The sequence below is a fragment of the Lithobates pipiens genome, unplaced genomic scaffold, assembly GCF_037356315.1.
Source record: "Lithobates pipiens isolate NorthernLeopardFrog02 unplaced genomic scaffold, aLitPip1_a1.2 Scaffold_19, whole genome shotgun sequence".
Classification (NCBI taxonomy): Eukaryota; Metazoa; Chordata; class Amphibia; order Anura; family Ranidae; genus Lithobates; species Lithobates pipiens.
The window spans coordinates 87,461,281-87,483,272 of NW_027507764.1; the positions used below are offsets into that span (position 1 = coordinate 87,461,281).

The 21,992-nt window shown below is 44.8% G+C and overlaps 1 protein-coding gene across 3 annotated transcripts in view; it reads right to left on the minus strand.

The window, feature by feature from the left end:
• The window catches only part of MPP7 (MAGUK p55 scaffold protein 7), a 682,552-nt gene that overhangs the window by 514,693 nt on the left and 145,867 nt on the right, over positions 1 to 21,992 (minus strand). The window contains exon 1 of one of the 3 annotated variants that reach the window (XM_077491040.1): positions 11,475 to 11,795. The exons of the other annotated variants lie outside the window; for them this stretch is intronic. The gene's annotated coding sequence lies outside the window, so the exon portion shown is untranslated. Of the gene's footprint in view, positions 1 to 11,474; positions 11,796 to 21,992 lie in introns of those variants that run through there. 3 annotated transcript variants of the gene reach the window in all.

Consider the following 21,992-nt stretch of genomic DNA (forward strand, 5'->3'; position numbering starts at 1 on the left):
TGCCAACTATCAGTGCCCAGCCATGCCCATCTGTGCCGCCTATCCATGCCAATCTGTGCCAGCTATCAGTGCCAATTTGTGCCACCTATCAGTGTCCTTGTCACCCATCAGTGCCACCTATCAGTGCCGCCTATCAGTGCCACATATCAGTGCCCATCAATGTCATCTCATCAGTGCCACTTCATTGGTGCCAGCTCATCAGTGCCGCCTTATCAGTGCCCGCAGTGCAGCCCCATCAGTGAAGGAGAAAACGTACTTATTTACAAAGTTTTAAAACTGAAAAACAAAAAAAAATATTTTTTTTCAAAATTTTTGGTCTTTTTTTATTTGTTTAGCAAAAAATAAAAACTGTAGAGGTGATCAAATACCACCAAAAGAAAGCTCTATTTGTGGGAAAAAAGTGATAAAAATTTCATTTGGGTACAGTGTAGCATGACCGCGCAATTGTCATTCAAAATGCGACATCGCTGAAAGCTCAAAATTGGTCTGGGCAGGAAGGTGTTTAAGTGCCCGGTATTGAAGTGGTTAAGCAATGCCCCACTATAATAGAGATGTGGTAATATTATAATGCCAAGGTTTTCTCATACCCACACAACAATCAAGATGTCTCCATGAAGGACGAGCCGAATACAGATGAAAACAATGTTCATCCCTTTAATCACTTTATGTGTCCCCTAAGACTGTGCTATCTTTGTGCTGCCTCCTCCATCTCTCCCTTGTGATGGTGTGACACTGAAATAAGACAAACGAGACAAAGCCACTGATTAACAGCTATGGAAACTTCCCCAAACTTAGCGAAAGTGCGTCCTCATCTGTAAATCACATGATGATTATTCTTATTTAATGACTGTAATTTCAGAGATCGCTGCAATATGAAAACATATCCAACACAGCTCCTTCACAGCCTGGAAGTGAAATGGCAAGTCCAACTTTTTGCAAAAAACAAAAAGGTGTACAAACTCCAAATATCCTGACCACCCCCTGGACTCTGCCCATATAGCAGCCATGACGGCCCATCAAGGGCACTGCATGCAGTGGGGTGGCCTAGATATTTGGAGGTGGGCCGGCAATACAAGGTTTGAATCTTGGCCGCTTCAGCAGGAACTGTCCGAGTTTCGAACCGTTAATGAGCAGCCTGAATGTACGAAGTTGAACGATCGATCAACTTGGGTACCATCAGCCTGATGGATTCTCTTGTGATTATAGCCGCTAGCTATAATAAGTAATATAAAAAATATAAATAAGCTATATAAGTAATGGCACACGGCGGACCCAGCATTACAGCGGGAGAGAGCGTTAAGAAAACATCCTAGGAAGAACAGAGGGAGAAGACAGCGGAGAGAGGAGACCCGGCAGAGGGAGAAGACAGCGGAGAGAGGAGACCCGGCAGAGGGAGAAGACAGCGGAGAGAGGAGACCCGGCAGAGGGAGAAGACAGCGGAGAGAGGAGACCCGGCAGAGGGAAAAGACAGCGGAGAGAGGAGACCCGGCAGAGGGAGAAGACAGCGGAGAGAGGAGACCCGGCAGAGGGAAAAGACAGCGGAGAGAGGAGACCCGGCAGAGGGAGAAGACAGCGGAGAGAGGAGACCCGGCAGAGAGAGAAGACCGCGGAGAGAGGAGACCCGGCAGAGGGAAAAGACAGCGGAGAGAGGAGACCCGGCAGAGGGAAAAGACAGCGGAGAGAGGAGACCCGGCAGAGGGAGAAGACAGCGGAGAGAGGATACCCGGCAGAGGGAGAAGACACCGGAGAGAGGAGACCCGGCAGAGGGAAAAGACAGCAGAGAGAGGAGACCCGGCAGAGGGAGAAGACAGCGGAGAGAGGAGACCCGGCAGAGGGAGAAGACACCGGAGAGAGGAGACCCGGCAGAGGGAGAAGACAATGGAGGGAGGAGACCAGGCAGAGGGAGAAGACAGCGGAGAGAGAAGACCCAGCAGAGGGAGAAAACAGCGGAGAGAAAGGAGAACCGGCAGCAAAAGAAGACATCACCAGAGGAAGAAGAGATCAGAAGGAGAAGAGATGCCGGAGCTGCTTTAATAAATTACTTTGTCAAAAACCTGTGTACTGTTTTTATTTTTGACACTTTTTGTTAGGTGAATGGGTAGGGTACAATGGGTATGGTCCTCCAGACGGATGGTAAATAGGGTTTCCATCCATCTGAATTTCACAGACAAGATCAGATATCGGCGGATGTCAGCGGACATCTGCCACTGCATAGAAGTAAATGGAGCATCTGATCAGTTCCGCCTGATTGGGGGGCGCCCGTGTGAAAGGGGCCTAAGGGTTCACACAAAGAACATCTGTGACTATCTCTAAAAAAAAAAACTTGACACATTCCCCTACAATTCTGTTACAGGTAGCATTACATATCTTACATTGTTCTTATTTTATAGTGCGTCAAACCTATATACTTCTTTATGAATCACACTGTATATCATTTTTATTTTCTTCTCTAAAACATATCCAATAAAAAAAAAGGTAACATTTTTTCCGTGTATGTAGCAATTATGAAGTGTAACGTTGATGCGACTTGGCTGCGTTTTCCACATTCTATGGGGCCAAGTCGCACTGTAAATCACACCATAGTAGTGCAGGAACCTTTTCCAAAATTGCACTATGCTAAATCACATTGATATGCACAGACACCACTGAGTATAATGTGATATCCCTTGTCGTGGGATTCTGTGCGACTCAAGTTACATCAGACTGGTGTGAATCAGTACTAACTGCCTGTGAACTGACTGTGGCCGAGTGAATATACAGTTAAGGTATAAACAATATAATAACATGATACACAAAGTTAATAGAAGAACAGAACAGGCTGAGCCCCGATAGAAGCACACGATGGTAACAGGGACATAAATCCAAGAAGAAAACACAAAGTAAAATGAAGATGCCCGGAGTCTGAAAGCTGGAGAGGAAACGCAGAACTAATCGGGCAACAAGCTGCTAAAACTGGAGGGAGGAAAGCTGGAGAAACCCCCCCCCCCCGAGTACTCACAAGTTATTACATGTAGAAGCACCTTGCAGAGGAGGATCGGAGAGATAATACAGCCTCCGGCAGCAAGGTTCAGCTGATGAACATAGAAGACAGAGAACAGCAGAGATGTCTGCTATCAGCCCTTGGAAACAATGCAGAGAGACGCCACCAGCAATCCGCAGGACATTACACCCCCTCCCCATATCACCGAGCTATCAACCAAATTCACACCAATACCTTCCTGATACTGTAGATTTACTAAAACTGGAAAGTGCACAATCTGGTGCAGCTGTGCATGGCAGCCAATCAGCTTCCAGGTTGTTTTGCCAAAGCTTAATTTAACGAGCTGAAGTTAGAAGCCGATTGGCTACCATGCACACCTACACCAGATTTCGCACTCTCCAGTTTTAGTAAATCAACCCCCTTATGTCTGATACAGAACTCTTCAGCCAGAATCAATGTGAGAAATTCAATATTGATCGCATATTTTTATTTTTTCATGCTTCTTTTTAAGTATTATTTTCAAATACAACAATATACAATACTTCCCGCTGCTAATATTCTTATGCCGCGTACACACGGTCGGATTTTACAACTGAAAATGTTCGATGGGAGCTTTTTGTAAGAAATTCTGACTGTGTGTAGGCTCCATCGGACATTTTCCATCAGAATTTCCGACACACAAAATTTGAGCTCTGAGCATTGTCGGAAATTACACAATTAAACAATTCTGACGCACAAAGTTCCACGCATGCTTGGAATCAAGCAGAAGAGCCACACTGGCTATTGTTCATTTTTCTTGGCTCGTCATACGTGTTGTACGTCACCGCGTTCTCCGACCAACTTTGTGTGACTGTGTGTATGCAAGACAAGTTTATGCCAACATCCGTCGGAAAAAACCCATGGATTTTTTTGTTGGAATGTCTGATCAATGTCCGATCGTGTGTACGGGGCCATAAGGCTGCTCTATCCCAAGGTGGCCATAAATATACATCTTGATTAGATGTGCATGTATTATACACCTATTCTCAGGCAACTAAGACCTGCAAAGTAAAGGCATAATGTGCTAGTATGCATCGCATACTAGCACATTATGTGAAACTTATCTGCACACAAAGCCCTCGTCACTGCTGGAGGCCGCAGCCATCTTCACCCGTCTTCTTTCTGGGTCCAAGGAATCCAGATGTGTGACTGGCCAGAGTCACATAACATCACTAACACGCATGCCCGTGGGAGCTGCCAGACGCGGCACAGGTGGTTGTTCCTTCAGAGTGTATGCACCAATGACGTCATGAGCTGCATATCTAGTACATATTTCCTAAATGGTGCCCACCGAGGAGATATTTACAGTACCTATAAGTAAACCTTATTACAAGCTTACCTATAGGTACAAACAATCAATGGAAGGTAACTTCCACTTTAAACTGATTGTAAAACTTTATTGCTTTTGTGCAATGATTTTGCACAGAGTGGCCCCAAACCTCCTCTTCTGGGGTCCCCTGCCAGTGCTCCTGATTCCTACTCCCTTCAGAGTGCCGCTTGCTCACTTCCAAGCCAGGCTCTGTGCGTCCATTGACACACGCAGTACGACTTTGCCCTACCCCAGCTTTCTCCTTTGATATCAGCATGAGGCAATGGCTCCTGCTGCTGTCTCTGAAACTCTTGGGCGCAGCACTGGATCGACATCAGGCTCAGGTAAGTATTTAGGGATGGAACTGAACATGAAAGTTTTTTTCTTTTTTTTTTACCTTCAGGCTGGGTTCACATATGTGTGAATTTGATGGGGTTCTCACCACGCCCAATTCGCATGACATGCGACTGTGACCGGATCTCAATAGAGCCGGTTCACACATTCTGTGGTGGCCGCAGTGCGGATTCCAAAAGGGTCCTGTGCATTTTTGGGTCCTGTTCAGGTGGCAATTTAGGTAAAAATTTGGACCTGAATCACACTGGACTCCAGGCTGGAATCCGCGGCTGCACATATGTGAACCTGGCAAAAAGCAGAACTTCAGGCAATTTCTTTTTTCCCATGCAGTGGGGCTGTGCGGTCTAGGGCACTGGAATGTTCCTGCCATCATCACACCCGTAAGCCGGGTCTGGAAGTGAAAGCGTCCAGGAACAGTCCACCGCTGGACGTGGCGGAGCGCTGTTTTCCGGAGGATCAGAGCATTGGGTGAGTATAAGCCATAGAGTGTGGGCACATCCCCACTGCATTGGGGAAAAAAAATTGACTGGAGTTGGGCTTTAATGCAGAGAATCCATGAAGGTAAAAAAAAAAAAAAAAAACGTTGCCTTTACAACCAATGTAAAACTTTATACTAGGGATGAGCAATTAGCGGACCTCCAGATGTTGCAGAACTACAAGTCCCATGAGGCATAACAAGACTCTGACAGCCACCCAGAGGCAGTGGCATGATGAGACTTGTAGTTTTGCAACAGCTGGAAGTCCGCTAATTGCATATCCCTGCTTTATACAGTGTTAGTTCGCCTTTTTAATTTTTTCTCTAAATGTGACCATGACCACTTGCTGACCACGGTGTAGCGAAATGACATAGCACGTCTTCCCATGATCAAATCCACTGCTGCTGGGGGCCAGCGGCGAGCTCTGTGATCACTGGGCCCTCAAAAGCCAATCAGAAGCTCTTTACCACGTGATCAGCTGTGTTCAATCACAGCTGATTACAATGTAAACACAAGCTGGTTATCATCATTCCTTTCCTCACGCTGACAGCATGAGGAGAGGAGAGCTGACAACTGGCTTGTGTGAAAGGTACATCTACACTGATAATCAGGGCATGGATTATCAGTGCAGTCCCAACAGTGCTGCCTAATAGAGCCCACCAGTGCTGCAAATCGGCGCCCACCAGTGCTGCAAATCGGCGCCCACCAGTGGTGCAAATCAGTGCCACCTATGAGTGCCCACTAGTACCGCCTAGAAGTGCAGCCTCATCAGTGCCTCCTCATTAGTGCAGCTGATCAGTGGCCATCAATGAAGGAGGAAAATTACCTGTTTGCAAAACAAACCATGAAAAACTTTTTTTTTTTTCCACCCAAAAAATATTCAGCCTTTTTTTTTTCGATTATTTAGCAAAAAATAAAAAAATAGAAAAATCCAGTGGTAATTAAATACCAAAAGAAAGCTCTATTTGTGTGAAAAAAGAGATAACATTTCATATTGGTACAGTGTTAGATGACCGCGCAATTGTCATTCAAAGTGTGAGCAGATTTTGACATGGGCAGGAAGGGGGTAAAAGTGCCCGGTAGGCAAATGGTTAAATGGTGAAGAGAAAAAAAAAAAGTCCAGTCACCTACCTGGCAGGGCTGTGTGAATCTCTGGACAGAATTACATCCTTTGGCAGGTCCTCAATGTGTAATCCCACCATGCATTCCGCTGTTTGCCTGCAGTTCAGCTTTAATGCGGGGAGGTCAAACAAGTTTGTCAGCCGAGGAAGCAGAATGCAGAGATCACATGGTGGAAGGACGGTATAATTTGAAGAGGAATTCTTGTATCGGCACAATTACAGCTCTCTCACTGGAAAACCATGCAATCTTATCATTTAGAAAAGGACAAGCTGCACAGGCAATGTTTGCAGAAAAGGCAGAATGGGCTGCAGAAATGTATAATCATTCACGAGATTAGAATGAGCCATTATTGGACAGATCCCTGCCCACCGCAGACACACCATAAACATCCTGAACACCCGCTGTAATTATACAGTGCCTTGCAAAAGTATTCACCCCCTTGGCATTTTCCGTGTTTTGTTGCCTCACAATCTAGAATTAACATGGATTGTTTGAGGATTTGCATCATTTAATTTACAGAACATGCCCACAACTTGGAAGATGTTTTTGTTTCTTTTTTTTATTGTGAAGCAAACAACAAATAGGACAAAATAACAGAAAAAGTCAATGTGCATAACTATTCACCCCCCTAAAGTCAATACTTTGTAGAGCCACCTTTTCACCTATCACAGCTCCAAGTCGCTTTGGATAAGTCTCTATGAGCTTGTCACATCTTACCACTGGGATTTTTGCCCATTCCTCCTTGTAAAACTGCTCCAGCTCCTTCAAGTTGGATGGTTTGCGCTTGTGAACAGCAATCTGACCACAGATTTTCCATTGGATTGAGGTATGGGCTTTGACTAGGCCATTCCAACACATTTGCATGTTTCCCCTTAAACCACTCAAGTGTGGCTTTAGCAGTGTGTTTGGGGTCATTGTCCTGCTGGAAGGTGAACCTCCGTTCTAGCCTCAAATCACACACAGAGTGGTACAGGTTTTACTCAAGAATAGCCCTGTATTTAGCGCTATCCTCCCCTCAACTCTGACCAGTTTCCCAGTCCTAACTGCTGAAAAACATCCCCACAGCATGATGCTGCCACCACCATATTTTGGGGATGGTGTTCTTTGGGTGATGCGATATGTTGGGTTTTGCGCCAGACATAGCATTTTCTTTGATGGGCAAAAAAGTAAAATTTTAGACCAGAGCACCTTCCTCCATAGATTTTGGGAGTCTCCCACATTCCTTTTCACAAACTCAAAACTTGCCATTTTATTTTTTGCTGAAAGTAACGGCTTTCTTCTGGCCACTATGCCATAAAGACCAACTCTATGGAGGCTTATTGTCGTCCTATGTACAGATACTCCAGTCTCTACTGTTGAAATCTGCAGCTCCTTCCAGGAGTTACCTCAGGTCTCTGTGCTGCTTCTCCGATTAATGCCCTCCTTGCCCGGTCTATGAGTTTTTGGTGTGCAGCCGTCTCTTGGCAGGTTTGTGCCATGTTCTTTCCATTTGGTTATGATAGATTTGATGGTGCTCCTAGGGATCATCAAAAATTTGGATTTTTTTTTTTATAACCTAACCCTGACTTGTACTTCTCAACAACATTGTCCCTTACTTGTTTGGAGAGTTCCTTGGTCTTCATGGCAGTGTTTGGTTAGTGGTGCCTCTTGCTTAGGTGTTGCAGCCTCTGGGGCCTTTCAAAAAGGTGTGTATATGTAATGACAGATCATGTGACACTAAGATTGCACACAGGTGGACATCATTTCACTAATTATGTGACTTCTGAAGGTAACTGGTTGCACCAGAGCTTTTTATGGGCTTCATAACAAAGGGGGTGAATACATACACACATGCCAATTATCAGTTTTTTATTTTTGAAAAATAGTTTATGTATATATTTTTCTAATTTTACTTCACCAACTTAGACTATTGTGTTCTGATCCATCACATATAATTCAGATAAAAAAAAAAATTGAACTAAAGGCTGTAATGTAACAAAATAGGTGGGGGTGAATACTTTTGCAAGGCACTGTAGGTCTGCTGTGCTCATTCACAAGACATGCAATTACACCAACTATTACATTTCTGTGTGTCTGAAGCTATGTGTGAGCCAATCAGTGTCTGAAATGACTAAAATGACTGAATAACACCAATGGTCTATATTGCAAACACCAAAACCTATTAAAGTCAACAAGAGGGTGTTCTGGCTTCACCTAGCTGTTGGTGAGCCGAATATCACACAAGCTTCATATAACTCTCAGGAACTATCTATATCAAGACCAGAACTTCCAGATTCCATCCTACTTCCATGTTCATTACAAAGCCAAATAATGTATCACATTCTCCCCCCCACCAAGAGGAAAATCAGAGAAGAGGATCACGTGTCAAAAAGCTTTTCTTTTAGTGTTGGATGGGGAAGGTTTAAATCACTAGTCCAACCTTTTCAACGCAGAGGAACCCTTGAAATAACGTTCGTGCGTAAGGAAACCCCTGGTACAAATGACTATCTACAACTCATGATACAATCGTGTGATGGTCAGTGAGAAGAATGCTCCTTACCATTTGTGGTCACTGGGGGAAATTACCCCCTTACAGCTAAAAAAAATCATTAGTGTTAGTGGGAATTTATCTGAGGTCCCCTCCCGCCGCCCTCTGGTGCTTGTACCGACTCCCCGCTTCCATCGGTGAGTCGGTCACAGGATCCACCGGCCCCCAGATGATATAGAGATTTCCGGCGGACCAGATGGTCCCCGGAGTCTCTATGATCATTCGGAGACCGGGCGCGATGTTATGATGCCACGCCCGGCCCTGCATTCAAATTAACGGCGCCGCTTTGGCTGGGAAGCCAGGATCGTTTTTTTGGGGTTTTTTTGTTTTTTTTTTATTTTAGGCTTCCCAGCCTAGAGGTGAGATATGGGATCTTACTGACCCCATATCTCACTGTAAATAGGTCCGACCATGCCATATTCCTATTACAAGGGATGTTTACATTCCTTGTAATAGGAATAAAAGTAATCAAATTTTTTTTTTTTTTTTTAAGTGTCAAACAAAAAAAAATAAAAATAAATTAACAATAAAAAAATTGAAAGCGCCCCTGTCCCCAGTGAGCATGTACGCAGAAGCGAACGCATACGTAAGTCCCGCCCACATATGAAAACGGTGTTCATACCACACATTTGAGATATCGCCGTGAACGTTAGAGGGGGGGGGGCAATAATTCTAGCCCTAGACCTCCGCTGTAACCCAAAACATGTAACCAGTAAAAAAATGTAAAGCGTCGCCTATGGGGATTTTTAAATACCAACGTTTGGCGCCATTCCACGAGCACGTGCAATTTTGAAGCCTGACATGTTGGGTATATATTTACTCTGCGTATCTTCCTCTTTCACATTAAAAAAATTTTTTTGCATAAAGCATGAAACTGTTTTTTTTTTCAGAAAAAAACGTGTTCGAAAAATTGCTGCGCAAATATATATACTATATACTATAGTTTCATATTAGGTAAGGTTGAAAAAAAGACAATAGTTCACCCAGTTCAACCTGTGATGGTGTACGCATGTCAGTGTCGGTTATCATTTCACATATCCCTGTATATTGTGTTCATTAAGATGCACAAGTTTTTTTTTAAAATATCAATACTCCCCGTTGTCACTACCAATTGTGGAAGAGAGACATCCTTATCGCTCCAACAGTAAAAAAAAAACCTACGAAGCTTAAAGGAGAAGTCCAGCCTGAGTTTTTTAGGCTGGGGTCTCCTAAGGGTCACAGAAGTGCAATTCGTTTTGCACTCCTGTGACCCATTTTCAGCGGAGAGAGGTCTGAAGTTGCTCTCCTCTGACTTCACCAGAATCAGTCGAGGCACCGCGTCATCCCGACTTCTAAAGTCTGGATCTGCCAGCTGCCTTGATTGTTGGCCGCATCAGCCAGCCTCTGAGACGGACGCTCGTTCCCCGCCCCTTCACAGCTCAGTGCTCCAGTGAGCGTGTAGGAGCAGAGAGGAGAGATGCTGACTGACAGTCAGCAGTTCTCCTCTCGGGGATCTGTGAAATCCAAGCCATCTTCTCTTTTAAGGTTAAAATGCTTCTCCTCCAATCTCATTCTTTGGCCCCATGTTTGCTTAGGGTCCTTTCACACGTTTTTCCGCTTGCTCAGCGGGGGATCGCTCTGCTGATCCCCAACGAGCAGGTGGATGACAGGTCCGCCTTCGCTCACTGTGCTGAGATGGACCTGTCAGAGTCCCGCTCTCCTCTATGGGGGGGATCAGATTAAAACAGACCGCCTGCAAGTTTTCATCCAATCTGCCAGACAAATGGAGAACAGGGTCACCATCCGTCTGGATTTCATTGACATGATCAGATCAGATAGCAGTGGACATGTCACCACTTACATCCGCCGATCCATAGGGTTGAATGGAGGGTCCGATCAGGTCCGCTTGAAAAATTGACAGGCGGATCTGATCGGAAAGCCTGTGTGACCGGGGCCTTACACTCCCCAAGACTGAAACGTTTTCTTCCTACGCTGGGATCACCATTGAGGTATTTGTATACTGCTATTATATCTCCTCTCATGCGCCTCTTCTCCAGAGAAAATAAATGTAGTGCTTGTAGTCATTCCTAGGAATTGAGGTCCTCCAGTCCACTCATTCATTTAGTTGCCCTTCTCTGGACCCCCCCCAGCTCCAGCATATCCTTCCTGAGCACTGGTGACCAGAATGTGGCCGAACTCAGCAAAGACCGGCCACATTTCGACAGTATGTGCCTGTCCCTGCTTGACAGAAGTTGACTATTTAATCAATTTCTGTTGAAGCGGAATACGTGGGAAGATTTTTCTTGCTCAGCGGATGAAGCCAATTTGCCAAGCCGCTGAAGATACACGTCACACGTTTTGCATCGATTGCTTTGCGATTTAGAACCTCAACAATTCCACCCGCAATTCCAAAACGCCAAGTGCGAATGGGGCCTTAAACTTTTAAACAACAAGTTCCAGAAAAGGCCCGGTATTCAAGTGATTAACCCGCAGGATAATCTACAAGGGCCAATAGGAAAAGCTAAATATCATTTTTTTAAGTCAGAATGCATTCTTTCAAGGCACGATACCATGACCAATGCCTCAGCACTGGATACGTCCTATTTACAGGGGATTCATGGATAAATTATAGTCACAGCCCTGCCTCAGCAATAGGAATCAACAGTGACAATGTGAGCAGCACCTTACCTGTGGTCACAATGAGAATCAGATTGACGAAAGTTAATTTAGCCAAATATTAGAGAAAGTGCAATTCTTGCGCGATATGTTCTGGTTACCATTGAAGCTGATTATTACAGTACTTATACGATCAATGTATAGAATACATAAGTATAGGATCCAGGTCCAGGGTGATTTCTCAGAATCTGATTGAACCTCAAAGCCAGGTGATGGGGTTAGTAGCAAGTTGTCACAAGTCATCAGTCTGGTGGCTTTCTATGTGTCGCAGTTTGTGGAGGTAAATAAAGCCCAGTGTCCCCAGAATTACACTTCTATGCCGGCTTCCAGCTGGACTTGTATCTGTAGCTCTCTATCTCCAGCCCGTGTCACGGATCCTATAATTAGCGGGAGCCTGCCAGCACTTCTGCTGTGTGACAGATGTGACAGATCCAGCCAGTTTCCACTCTCTGTTTATGGCTATGGAAATCTGCTTGCTGATTCTGTTCTTTCACAAGGCCTTAAAGTGATAGTCCAAACTTTTCTTTGTTATTTGTAATGCAGATGGCAACACTTACAATCCTTGCAGTTTTCAGATGCTCAAAACTTTTTCTTTAATGTCCAATCATATGGTCTGATTAAAGCGGTAAACGCTGTTCATTTTTTTTTTAATCATAACCCTGCAGGTTAATGCCATAATGTGTGTACTGTATATTATGACAGACTCAGTTGTCAAAATGTGTGCTTCAGCGTTGCACCGTCGCCGATTCTGCAGGTCCCGGGAGCTTCTATCTTCACCCGGTCTTCCTTTCAGGTTTCGTCTCTTCAGCTGCGATGACATCACTCCTGTGTGTGTGCATCGGAGTCACATCATCAAGGCACAGACCGGGTGCCATCAATCTATGCTGAGCTGCACATGTGCGGTTCAGCGTACACTACATTTCATAGGCAAGAGGAAGCATTAATGTCAGATGAGACTGATGGGGTCTCTGTCATAAAAACTCTGCCTGTCATCAATTTTATAAAAAGTGAATTCAACACCATTTTAAGCACTGGCCCATGTTTCCAAGGCTAAAGAGTAACTCCACTTTTGTTCAGAAAAAAAAAACATTCCCCTCTGGGTGATTTATGTACATTGCAGGGATTTTAATAAACTTTGTTGCAGATTGCTACCTTTTGTTATTCTGAAGAAATAGCCATTTGTCTGTGTAAATGTGCAAAAGGACTTTTTCATTAGTGATCAGCTGCTGCACTTACAGGGTTCTAATAAGGAAAGTGGTAGGGTCTGCGCCCCTTTGGGAGTATCTCTCCAATACTGATATATTTGTTGCAGAGGATGCCCAAAATCTGACTTGAATCTTAAAGCAGACTTTTGGGAAAATCACACAAGCAGGAAAAGGCATTTCTGGGGGTTGTCCAGGTTGCTATATTGCAATTGTATATGCTATAATATACACATATATATATATACACATATATATACACACACACACACACACACACACATATACATACATTATCTCACAAAAGTGAGTACACCCCCCCATTTTTGTAAATATTTTATCTTTTCATTTGACAACACTGAAGATATGACACTACTACAATGTAAAGTAGTGAGTGTACAGCTTGTACAACAGTGTAAATTTTCTCAACACACATCCAAGTGAAAATGTCCAAATTGGGCTCAAATGTGCCAATATTTTGTGTGGCAACCATTATCTCCCAGCACTGCCTTAACCCTCTTGGCCATGGAGTTCACCAGAGCTTCACAGGTTGCCACTGGAGTCCTCTTCAACTCCTCCATGACCACATCACAGAGCTGGTGGATGTTAGAGACCATGTGCTCCTCCACCTTCCGTTTGAGGATGCCCCACAGATGCTCAATAGGGTTTAGGTCTGGAGACATGTTTGGCCAGTACATCACCTTTACCCTCAGCTTTCAGTGAGTGGGGCCCCCTTTAATAAGGGGGCCCCAGATCCCGCCCCCCCCGCCCTATGTGGATGAGGTGGATGAGTATGGGGTACATCAAACCCCTACCCATTCACCTGGGGGAGAAAAGTGTCAATAAAAAAAAAAACGCACTAGATAGGTTTTTAAAGTAATTTATTAGGCAGCTCCAGGGGTCTCTTCCGACTTATCTGCTCTCTCTGGCCTCTTCTCCCGCTCTCTGGTGTCTTGTGTCAGGCTCCACCACTATCTTCTGCTCTTTTGCTAGCACTGGCCCGGTCTTCTCCGTCGTCTTCTTCCCTCCGGTCTTCTTCCGATGTTGACACACCGCTCTTTCCCGCTGTAATGCCGTGTACGTGGTGCGCAATGACTTATATAGGCATGGGGCGTGGTCGGGCGGTGATGTCATAGGGGGGGTCACCAGATGATATCACCCGGTGACCACGCCCCATGCCTATATAAGTCATTTTTTCGGCGTAGGGGGCTCCCCTTAAAATCCATACCAGATCGAAGGACCTGGTATGGTCTTGGAGGGGGAACCCATGCTGGTTTGTTATTTAAAATTTGCCGTGGAGTTCCCCCTCAAGATTCATACCAAACACAGTGCCTGGTATTGGCAGGGATCTAAGTCGGATCCCCGTTCATTGAAGTCAGATGAGTCTCTGACTTCAAGTCGCAGGGCAAAGTCGGATCCAAAGTAGGACGAGTGTCGTGTCGCACCAGTGTGAACCCGGCTTTACTTGTTCATTTTAACAGCTCCCATATTAAAAATGTATGGGTCAAAAAAGGTGTGATAATGCCCCAAAGAAGTCTCCTGTAATCCAGTCAATATTGGCACAAAACCGTCAGGCTTTTGCTACAAAGCTGAACATGAAGAGGAACTTCATCTTTCAGCATGACTACCCCCCAAAGCCTACATCCAAACCAAGGAATGGCTTCACCAGAAGATTAAAGTTTTGGAATGGCCCAGCCAGAGACCAGACCTGAATCCGATTGAAAATCTGTGGGGTGATCTGAGGGCTGTGCACAGGAGATGCCCTCACAATCTGACAGATTTGGAGCGTTTTTGCAAAGAAGGGTGGGAAAATATTGCCAAGTCAAGATGTGCCATGCTGATAGACTCATACCCAAAAAGACTGAGTGCTGTAATAAAATCAAAAGGTGCTTCAACACAGTATTAAAGTATTAGTTTAAGGGTGCGCACACTAATACGTAACCGTATTTTTTTATTTTATTTTTTACATCCTAAAATACCTAAAATATTTCAGTTTGTTGTTCAACTGAGTTGTACAGTTTATAGGTTACATTAAAGGTGGAAAAAGTTCTGAAATGATTTATCTTGGTCTAATTTTTTTTTTTACATCACATAAATCTGCCATTTTAACAGGGGTGTGTAGACTTTTTATATCCACTGTATATAGCAAGGCTTGTATACGTGGCCATGCCCCTGATGACGTCTGGTTACGTCAAGTTGGGTTATGCGACGTTGCCAAGCTCGACAGTCAGCCATCACACTGAATGAAAACATTGATCTTTTTATTGGATTAATATGCACTTTTTGCTGTTTTTTGTAAGTATTTTGGCCTTTGCTGTACTCTTAATAAATGTACTTGTCAGTAATACTGTGCAATGATGTTTTTTATACCTATTTACATGATGTAATGAGAATCTGTATAATGCGGCGTACATGCGACCAGACTTTCCAGCAGACTAGGTCTGACGGGATCAGTCCGTCAGACAATCCGATCGTGTGTGGGCTAGACCGACTGTTTTTTATAAACAAAAAATAATAATCTGACAGACCTAGAAATAAAACATGTTTCAAATCTATCCGACAGACTCAAGGCCGACGGACTAAAAATCAGGAAAACCGTTAGTCTGTGTGCTAGTCCAACAGACCAAATACGACGCAAGGGCAGCTATTGGCTACTGGCTATTGACCTTCCTTATTTAGTCCCGTCTTACGTCATCCCGTTCAAAATGAACGGACTTTCGAACGGACTTAGTCCGGTCGGGTGTGGTCAAGTTTGTTCACTCAGAAAGTTCGTTGGGAAGACCATCGGACCTAATCCATCGAAAAGTCCAGTCATTTGTACGCAGCTTAAGAATGCAATGCAATCTATGTGTATGGTGAAATCTAAGTGGAGGATTTTCAGGTGGATTTGACTGCTTTTGATTAAGTAGGCCACTCATTGAGGTAAAAGTCAGTGTGAACCTTTCCTTCTTGGTGACAGATTCTTCCCATCATTTTCCTTTGTGTGGACCTACACCTGAGATGTCATATTTTCTAAACATTGGGGTGTTTTATTAATTCTTAGTGCTGCACTTTGTAATTCCTGTAATGTACTTTATAGGCAAACCTCACGTGTACAAAAGCAGACATAAAAAAAAAACTCAAAAGCCACAGAACATGAGAGGTACTACAAGAACTAGGCTCACGCAAATGAAGGAAACCAGTCACACATAGGCCATTATAACTAGAAAATCAACTTTTATTTCCTTCCTTAGAACTTCACTTCAGTATATTTATATTCCCCAGCAGGTCATTTCCTCTTGTATTGCCAAGGTGGGTTTACTGTCACAGTGTTGCTGCAAACACTACAGAGGACTATGCTGCCACTCTATGAAAAAATGTCAAGCCGTGCCATGACATGACCCCGGCCCTCTCCAAAGACTGACACCACAGTAGAAGAAGGGAGGTGTTGTGACAGTCATTTATTAATAAGTGCCATCCTGCCCCCCTCCCCCCCCCTTACATTCCAATCCGTCTGGAATGTGAAATGCTCAATGTGCCAGCCTACTAAACATCTATGAGGAAATACACCATCTGGGAATACAGTACATGACTACATCACAGGGTTCCAGTCAACAGCCGCTTTTGTGGGGCCTTGTTTACATTTGTGCCATCTTCTTGCAGGTAAACCTAAGGAAATTTTTTGGCACGATGGAACAGTTTGATGCCTAAAACTGCGGCCCTTTGCTTGCCTTTATCCAGCCCTTGGGTCACTTTTCCTCCCACTGATACAAGACATTATTCCTCCCACTGACACCAACAATGAGGCAATATTCATGCTATTGACACCAATGATGGGGCACTATTTCTCCCATTGATGCCAACGATAGGGGAACTATTCCTCAAACTGACACCTACAATGGGGCATAGAGCTGCACGATTCTGGCTAAGATGAGAATCACAATTTTTTTGCTTAGAAAATATATCACAATTCTCTCACGATTCTCGAGGCGTAACATCATCTTTCACATTAAAACAAAAAAAAAGGGCTAACTTTAGGGCCGGTTCACACTGCAGGCGAGGCGAGGCGACTCCGACTTGCCTCGCCGCGACCTGCCGCGGCCTCAGCGGCGACTTGCAAATGACTTCTGTATAGAAGTCAATGCAAGTCGCCCCGAGGTCGCCCAAAAGTAGTACAGGAACCTTTTTTCTGAGTCGGAGCGACTCGAGTCGCTCCTCTCAGAACGGTTCCATTGTACAGAACGGGGGCGACTTGCGAGAGCGAGGCGAGGCGAGTTGTGTCGCCTCGCATCGCCCGCTGTGTGAACCGGCTCTTACGGTTTCGTTTTTTTTTTATTATTATTATTCATTGAAGTGTATTTTTTCCCCAAAAAATTGCATTTGAAGGACACCTGGGCAAATACAGTGTGACATAAAATATTTCAGAAATTGACATTTTATTCCCTAGGGTCTCTGCTAAAAATATATATAATGTTTGGGGGTTCCAAGTCATTTTCTAGCAAAAAATATTGATTTTAACTTAAGAAACAAGTGTCAGAAAAAGATTTAGACTTTAAGTGGTTAAACTTCCTGCATTTAGGTTGTTTAAAAACTTGGCAGACTGTCTCAATTTTTTCTTTACACACAGAGGTTTCCCTTCGATCTAAGAAGGAACAGTTAGTTACAATGTTTCATTTTAAAAACTTGGCAGACTGCCCAGATGTTTTCTTTTGACAGCTGAGTGATTGTTATATGAAAGAATCGGAAAACTCTGCAACAGAGATGTCAGGGGGGTTGAATCGAGATCACATTTTTGTTTTTTTTAACGATTAATTGTGCAGCTCTAATGGGGCACTATGATTCCCACTGACAAGAACGATGGGGCACTATTCCTCAAACTGACACCTACAATGGGGCACTATTATTCTCACTGACATCAACGATGGGGCACTAATAATCCCACTAACACCAATTGGGCACTATTCCTCAAACTGACACCAATGAGGGGCCACTATTCCTCAAACTGATAGCAATGAGGGGCCACTATTCCTCCCCCTAATACCAAAGATGCATTGTTTACTTCCACTGACACCAGGATAATTTCTACCCTCAATGGACACAGTCCGCCCCCTGTTAAGTCTGGAGGACAGTAAACTGGCCCTTTGTTTAGAAAGTTTGGAGACACCTGCACAATTTAATTCTTGTAAAAATCTCCCACAGGATCTGCTTGTGGCGGCTCTTTGCGTATAAGGCCAGGGTTTACGCCAGCCTGCAGTTCCCAGCAGGGACATGTGTGATGCACATTTTAACGTGTCAAGATACTGTACTGATTTTTGTTTTTATGTTATTTTCAGCTTAAAGCGGGAGTCCGCCGGGACTCCGGGTTTTTTTTTTTTAAAAGCCAGCAGCTACAAATACTGCAGCTGCTGACTTTTAAAATAGTGACACTTACCTGTCCAGCGTGCCCGCGATGTCGGCACCCGAAGCCGATCTCTAGATCGTCTCTCGGGTCCTGCCGCCGCCATCTTGGGTATGGGAATCAGGAAATGGAGCCTTTCGGCTTCATTTCCCGGTTCCCTACTGCGCATGCGCGAGTTGCGCTGCGCAATAAGGACGGTCCCCGCTGCCTCTGGGATCTGTGTGTTTCCCAGCAGGCAGCGGGGCACTTGCGGAAAGGGGCGGGCACTTGTGGAAAGGGGCGTAATCTACGCCTCTTTCCGCAGAGAGCTATCCCGGAAGTGGGTGCAGAATACCTGTACTGTACAGGTATCTGCACCCCCCTCCCCCCTGAAAGGTGCCAATTGTGGCTCCGGAGGGGGGGAGGGTTCCGATGAGCGGAAGGTCCACTTTAGGGTGGACCTCCGCTTTAATTTGAAGCGTCACAATTCACTAAAGGGTTCCACATGTGATATGAAGGTCTAATTTTTTCAGAAATATCGCATGAGATAAGAAGAGAGTCAATTCATCAAATTAAAATATCAAATGTGAGGTAAATACAGCAATATATATTATATATATATTTTAGATAAATCAATTCACTATTTTAGTACAAAATAACAATGAGGTGAACTCTGCGCTGGCAAGTGTACAATGTATCAGTGGAAATGTTCAGCCCTGAGCTCAGGAATGAAAATAAATTGCAACATTTCACCAGAGGTAGATCATTGTGAGAATAAAAACATGCTAGAAAGTTTTCAGTTTCATAAAATTTATGTGTGCGTCTTGCTCTGGTGCAGTGTTAAAAAAAAAAAAAATATCCAAAAAAAAACACCACAAAATAAAGCTAAATGTAAAGTGGTGTTCCACACACCAAAAGAAAAATGTTTAAAATTCCTAAAAAAATAAAAAAAAAAACATAAAAAAAATAATAATAATTGAACTCACCTCTAAATGCCTGTTGCTAGGGGGTCCCTCGTAGTCTGCCTCCTTCAGTGCCTGGGCTGGTGACGTCACTTCCCCTCGGCTCAGCTCCGCCTCCTTCCTCGTGTCAGTCATCTGGCACACGTGACAGGTCCCAGATGACTGCGTGGCCAATCACGACTTGCGTTAGTATTTTGAATTTAATTTGTTGGGCGAGTGCCAGCTAATGGAGGGATTGGCAGAGAGGGGTAGCAGACACTGAGCAGTTTGTAAGGTGGATGAGTCTGGTAGCAGCATTCATGATGGACTGAAGGGGGGATAGTCTATTTAAAGGTAAGGCAATGAGGAGGGAGTTGCAGTAGTCAAGGCGAGAGATAACCAGGGAGTGAATCAGGAGCTTTGTGGTTTCATTGGTTAGAAAGGGACATAGTTTAGATGTGTTGAGGAGGTTGAGGTGGCAAGCTTTGGAAAGTGATTAGATGTGGGGCCGAAAGGAGAGTTCAGAGTCCAGGATAACACCTAGCACCCTGACATGTGGGGATGGGTGGATGGTTGTGCCATTGCTCTTGACAGATAAGTCAGGGGAAGCGGCACGTGGGGGAGGAAATATTATAAGCCTCGGTTTTGGACAAGTTGAGTTTGAGGAAGTGATGTGACAGCCATACAGATATGTCTGATAGTAAGTTAGTGATGTGTGAGGAGACTGAAGGAGTGAGTTGAGGGGTGGAGAAATAGATTTGTGTGTCGTCAGCGTAGAGAGCAGTTTCTGTGGAGTGTTGAGGGCGAAATCCAGATTGAAGGGGATCAGGAAGGTTATTCTTAAGGAGGTGGTCACTCGGTTGTAAACCAGGCGTTCAAGGAGTTTAGAGGAAAAGGGGAGCAAGGAGATAGGGCGTAGGCTGTTAAGATTGGTAGGGTCCAAGGATGGCTTTTTAAGTATGGGGGTGACCAGTGCATGTTTTAGAGCATGCCAGAGGTGAGGGTGAGATGCCAGAGGTGAGGGAGAGATTGAAGATGTGAGTTAGAGAGTGTAGGATAGAGTCAAAGGGCGACCGTAGTATTTGAGAGGGAATAGGGTCCAGGGGAAAGGTGTTTAAGTGGACGTTAGAAAGGAGTTTAGCAACTTCGTCTGTGGTTGCAGATTTGAATAAGGGGAGTGTCAATTGTATTTGTTGACAAGGGGTCTTAACTGGGGCAGATACCTGTAGTGTGGAGATTTCATCATGGATTGTATCAATCTTGTTTTTGAAGTGAATAGCAATCTCCTGGGCAGTGAGTGAGTCAGTGGGTAGAGGCGGTGGATGATGAAGTAGAAAGTTGAAGGTGAAGAGTTTACGGGGACTGGATGAGAAGGTGTTAATAATAGTTGTAAAATAGGTCTGGCTTGGCATTGTGGAGGAAAGAATAGTATTTTTGGAGGGCAGATTTGTATTAGTTGAAGTCTTTGAAAGACTTAGTCTTGTGCCACAGATGCTCAAGAGCGAGACTACGTTTTTTGAGAATTTTAGTTTCATCTGTTTGCCAGGGTTGTAGGGGTTGAGGCCTGATTCTGTGTGTAGTGAGGGGAGCGAGGTTGTCCAGGTTGGAGGATAGGGATTTATTGTAGATGGAAGTGGCTTGGTTGGGGCAGGACAGGGCAGAGATTTTGTCATAGAGGTGGTCAGTAGCAGAATAGAGGAGAGAAGAGTTGAAGTTGCGAAAGTTTCTACGGGTGATGGTTAGGCAATTGGAGGGAAAGGTGGTGGAAGACAGGGGGAGAGAGACACTAATAAGGTGGTGGTCAGAGAGGAAAAGGATTGTTTGAGAAGTTGCATGGAGTGCATAGGTAGGAGAATACAAGGTCAAGGGTGTTGCGAGAGTGAGTAGAAGCTTCACGTCAAATGAAGGGGTTAGACCAAGAAGTTTAGAAGTAGCAGTGTTTGTATTAGCAGGGATGTTGTAATCACCAAGAAGGATTGTGGGAATTTTCGAAGAGAGAAAGTAGGGTAGCCAGGCAGAAAACTAATCAAGGAAAGTCCATAATGGTCCAGGGGGCTGGTAGGTCACAGCAATTCTTAGAGAAGTTGGGGAGAATAGACGTATACAGTGAGCTTCAAATGATGAGAGGGAAAGAGAAGGAGGAGAGTGAATAAGGTGCTCTGGGGGGGGATATGAGGAATCCCACTCCACCTTCCTTGCGTCCATTAGAACAGGGGAATGAGTTCAAGGAAGGCCACCCTGATAGAGGGAAGCAGAAGAAGGGGTGTCAGATTCGTGGAGCCAGGTTTTGGTGACAGTAAGTAGGTTAAAGGAATTAGTGACAAAGAGGTCATGAACAGTGGTGGGTTTGTTGCAGACAGAACGGGCAATCCAGAGGGCACAGGAGAGGGGGAGGCTTGCGTTGGGAAGAAGAGAAATGGGGACTAAATTGCATAGATTGCGACTACTGCCATAGGGTGTAGGGTGATGGTGAGGGGTGTGTTGGGTACAGTAAAATAAGGGAGGCCCAGGGTTTGGGGAAATATCTCCAGTGGTTAGAAGCAGAAGAGTAAGGGTCCTTTCACACGGGGCGGATCAGTTCTGATCCGCCCCGTGGATGTCCGTTTGCTCAGCGGGGATCACTCCGCCGATCCCCGCTGAGCAGGGAGATGACAGCTCCGTCTCTGCACACTGCGCAGGGACGGACCTGTCACAGCGCCGCTCTCCCCTATGGGAGATCGGATGACGACGGACCGCAGTGCCCGTCGTCACCCGATCCGATCCGCAGACGGATGGAAAAATAGCTTTTTCCTCCGTCACACTTTTTCGGATCGGAGCGGGTCGGATGTCAGCGGACATGTCACCGCTGACATCCGACGCTCCATAGACCTCTATGGAGCACCCGTTCAGGTCCGCCTGAAAAACTGACAGGCGGGCCTGAACGGGACGTTAGTGTGAAAGAGGCCTAAGGGAGGTAATATGAGAATTATTATGAGAATTTGTATGAGGGGACATGCTTCGGTATCCTGGGGGGTTTGTTAGCAAGTGGCCT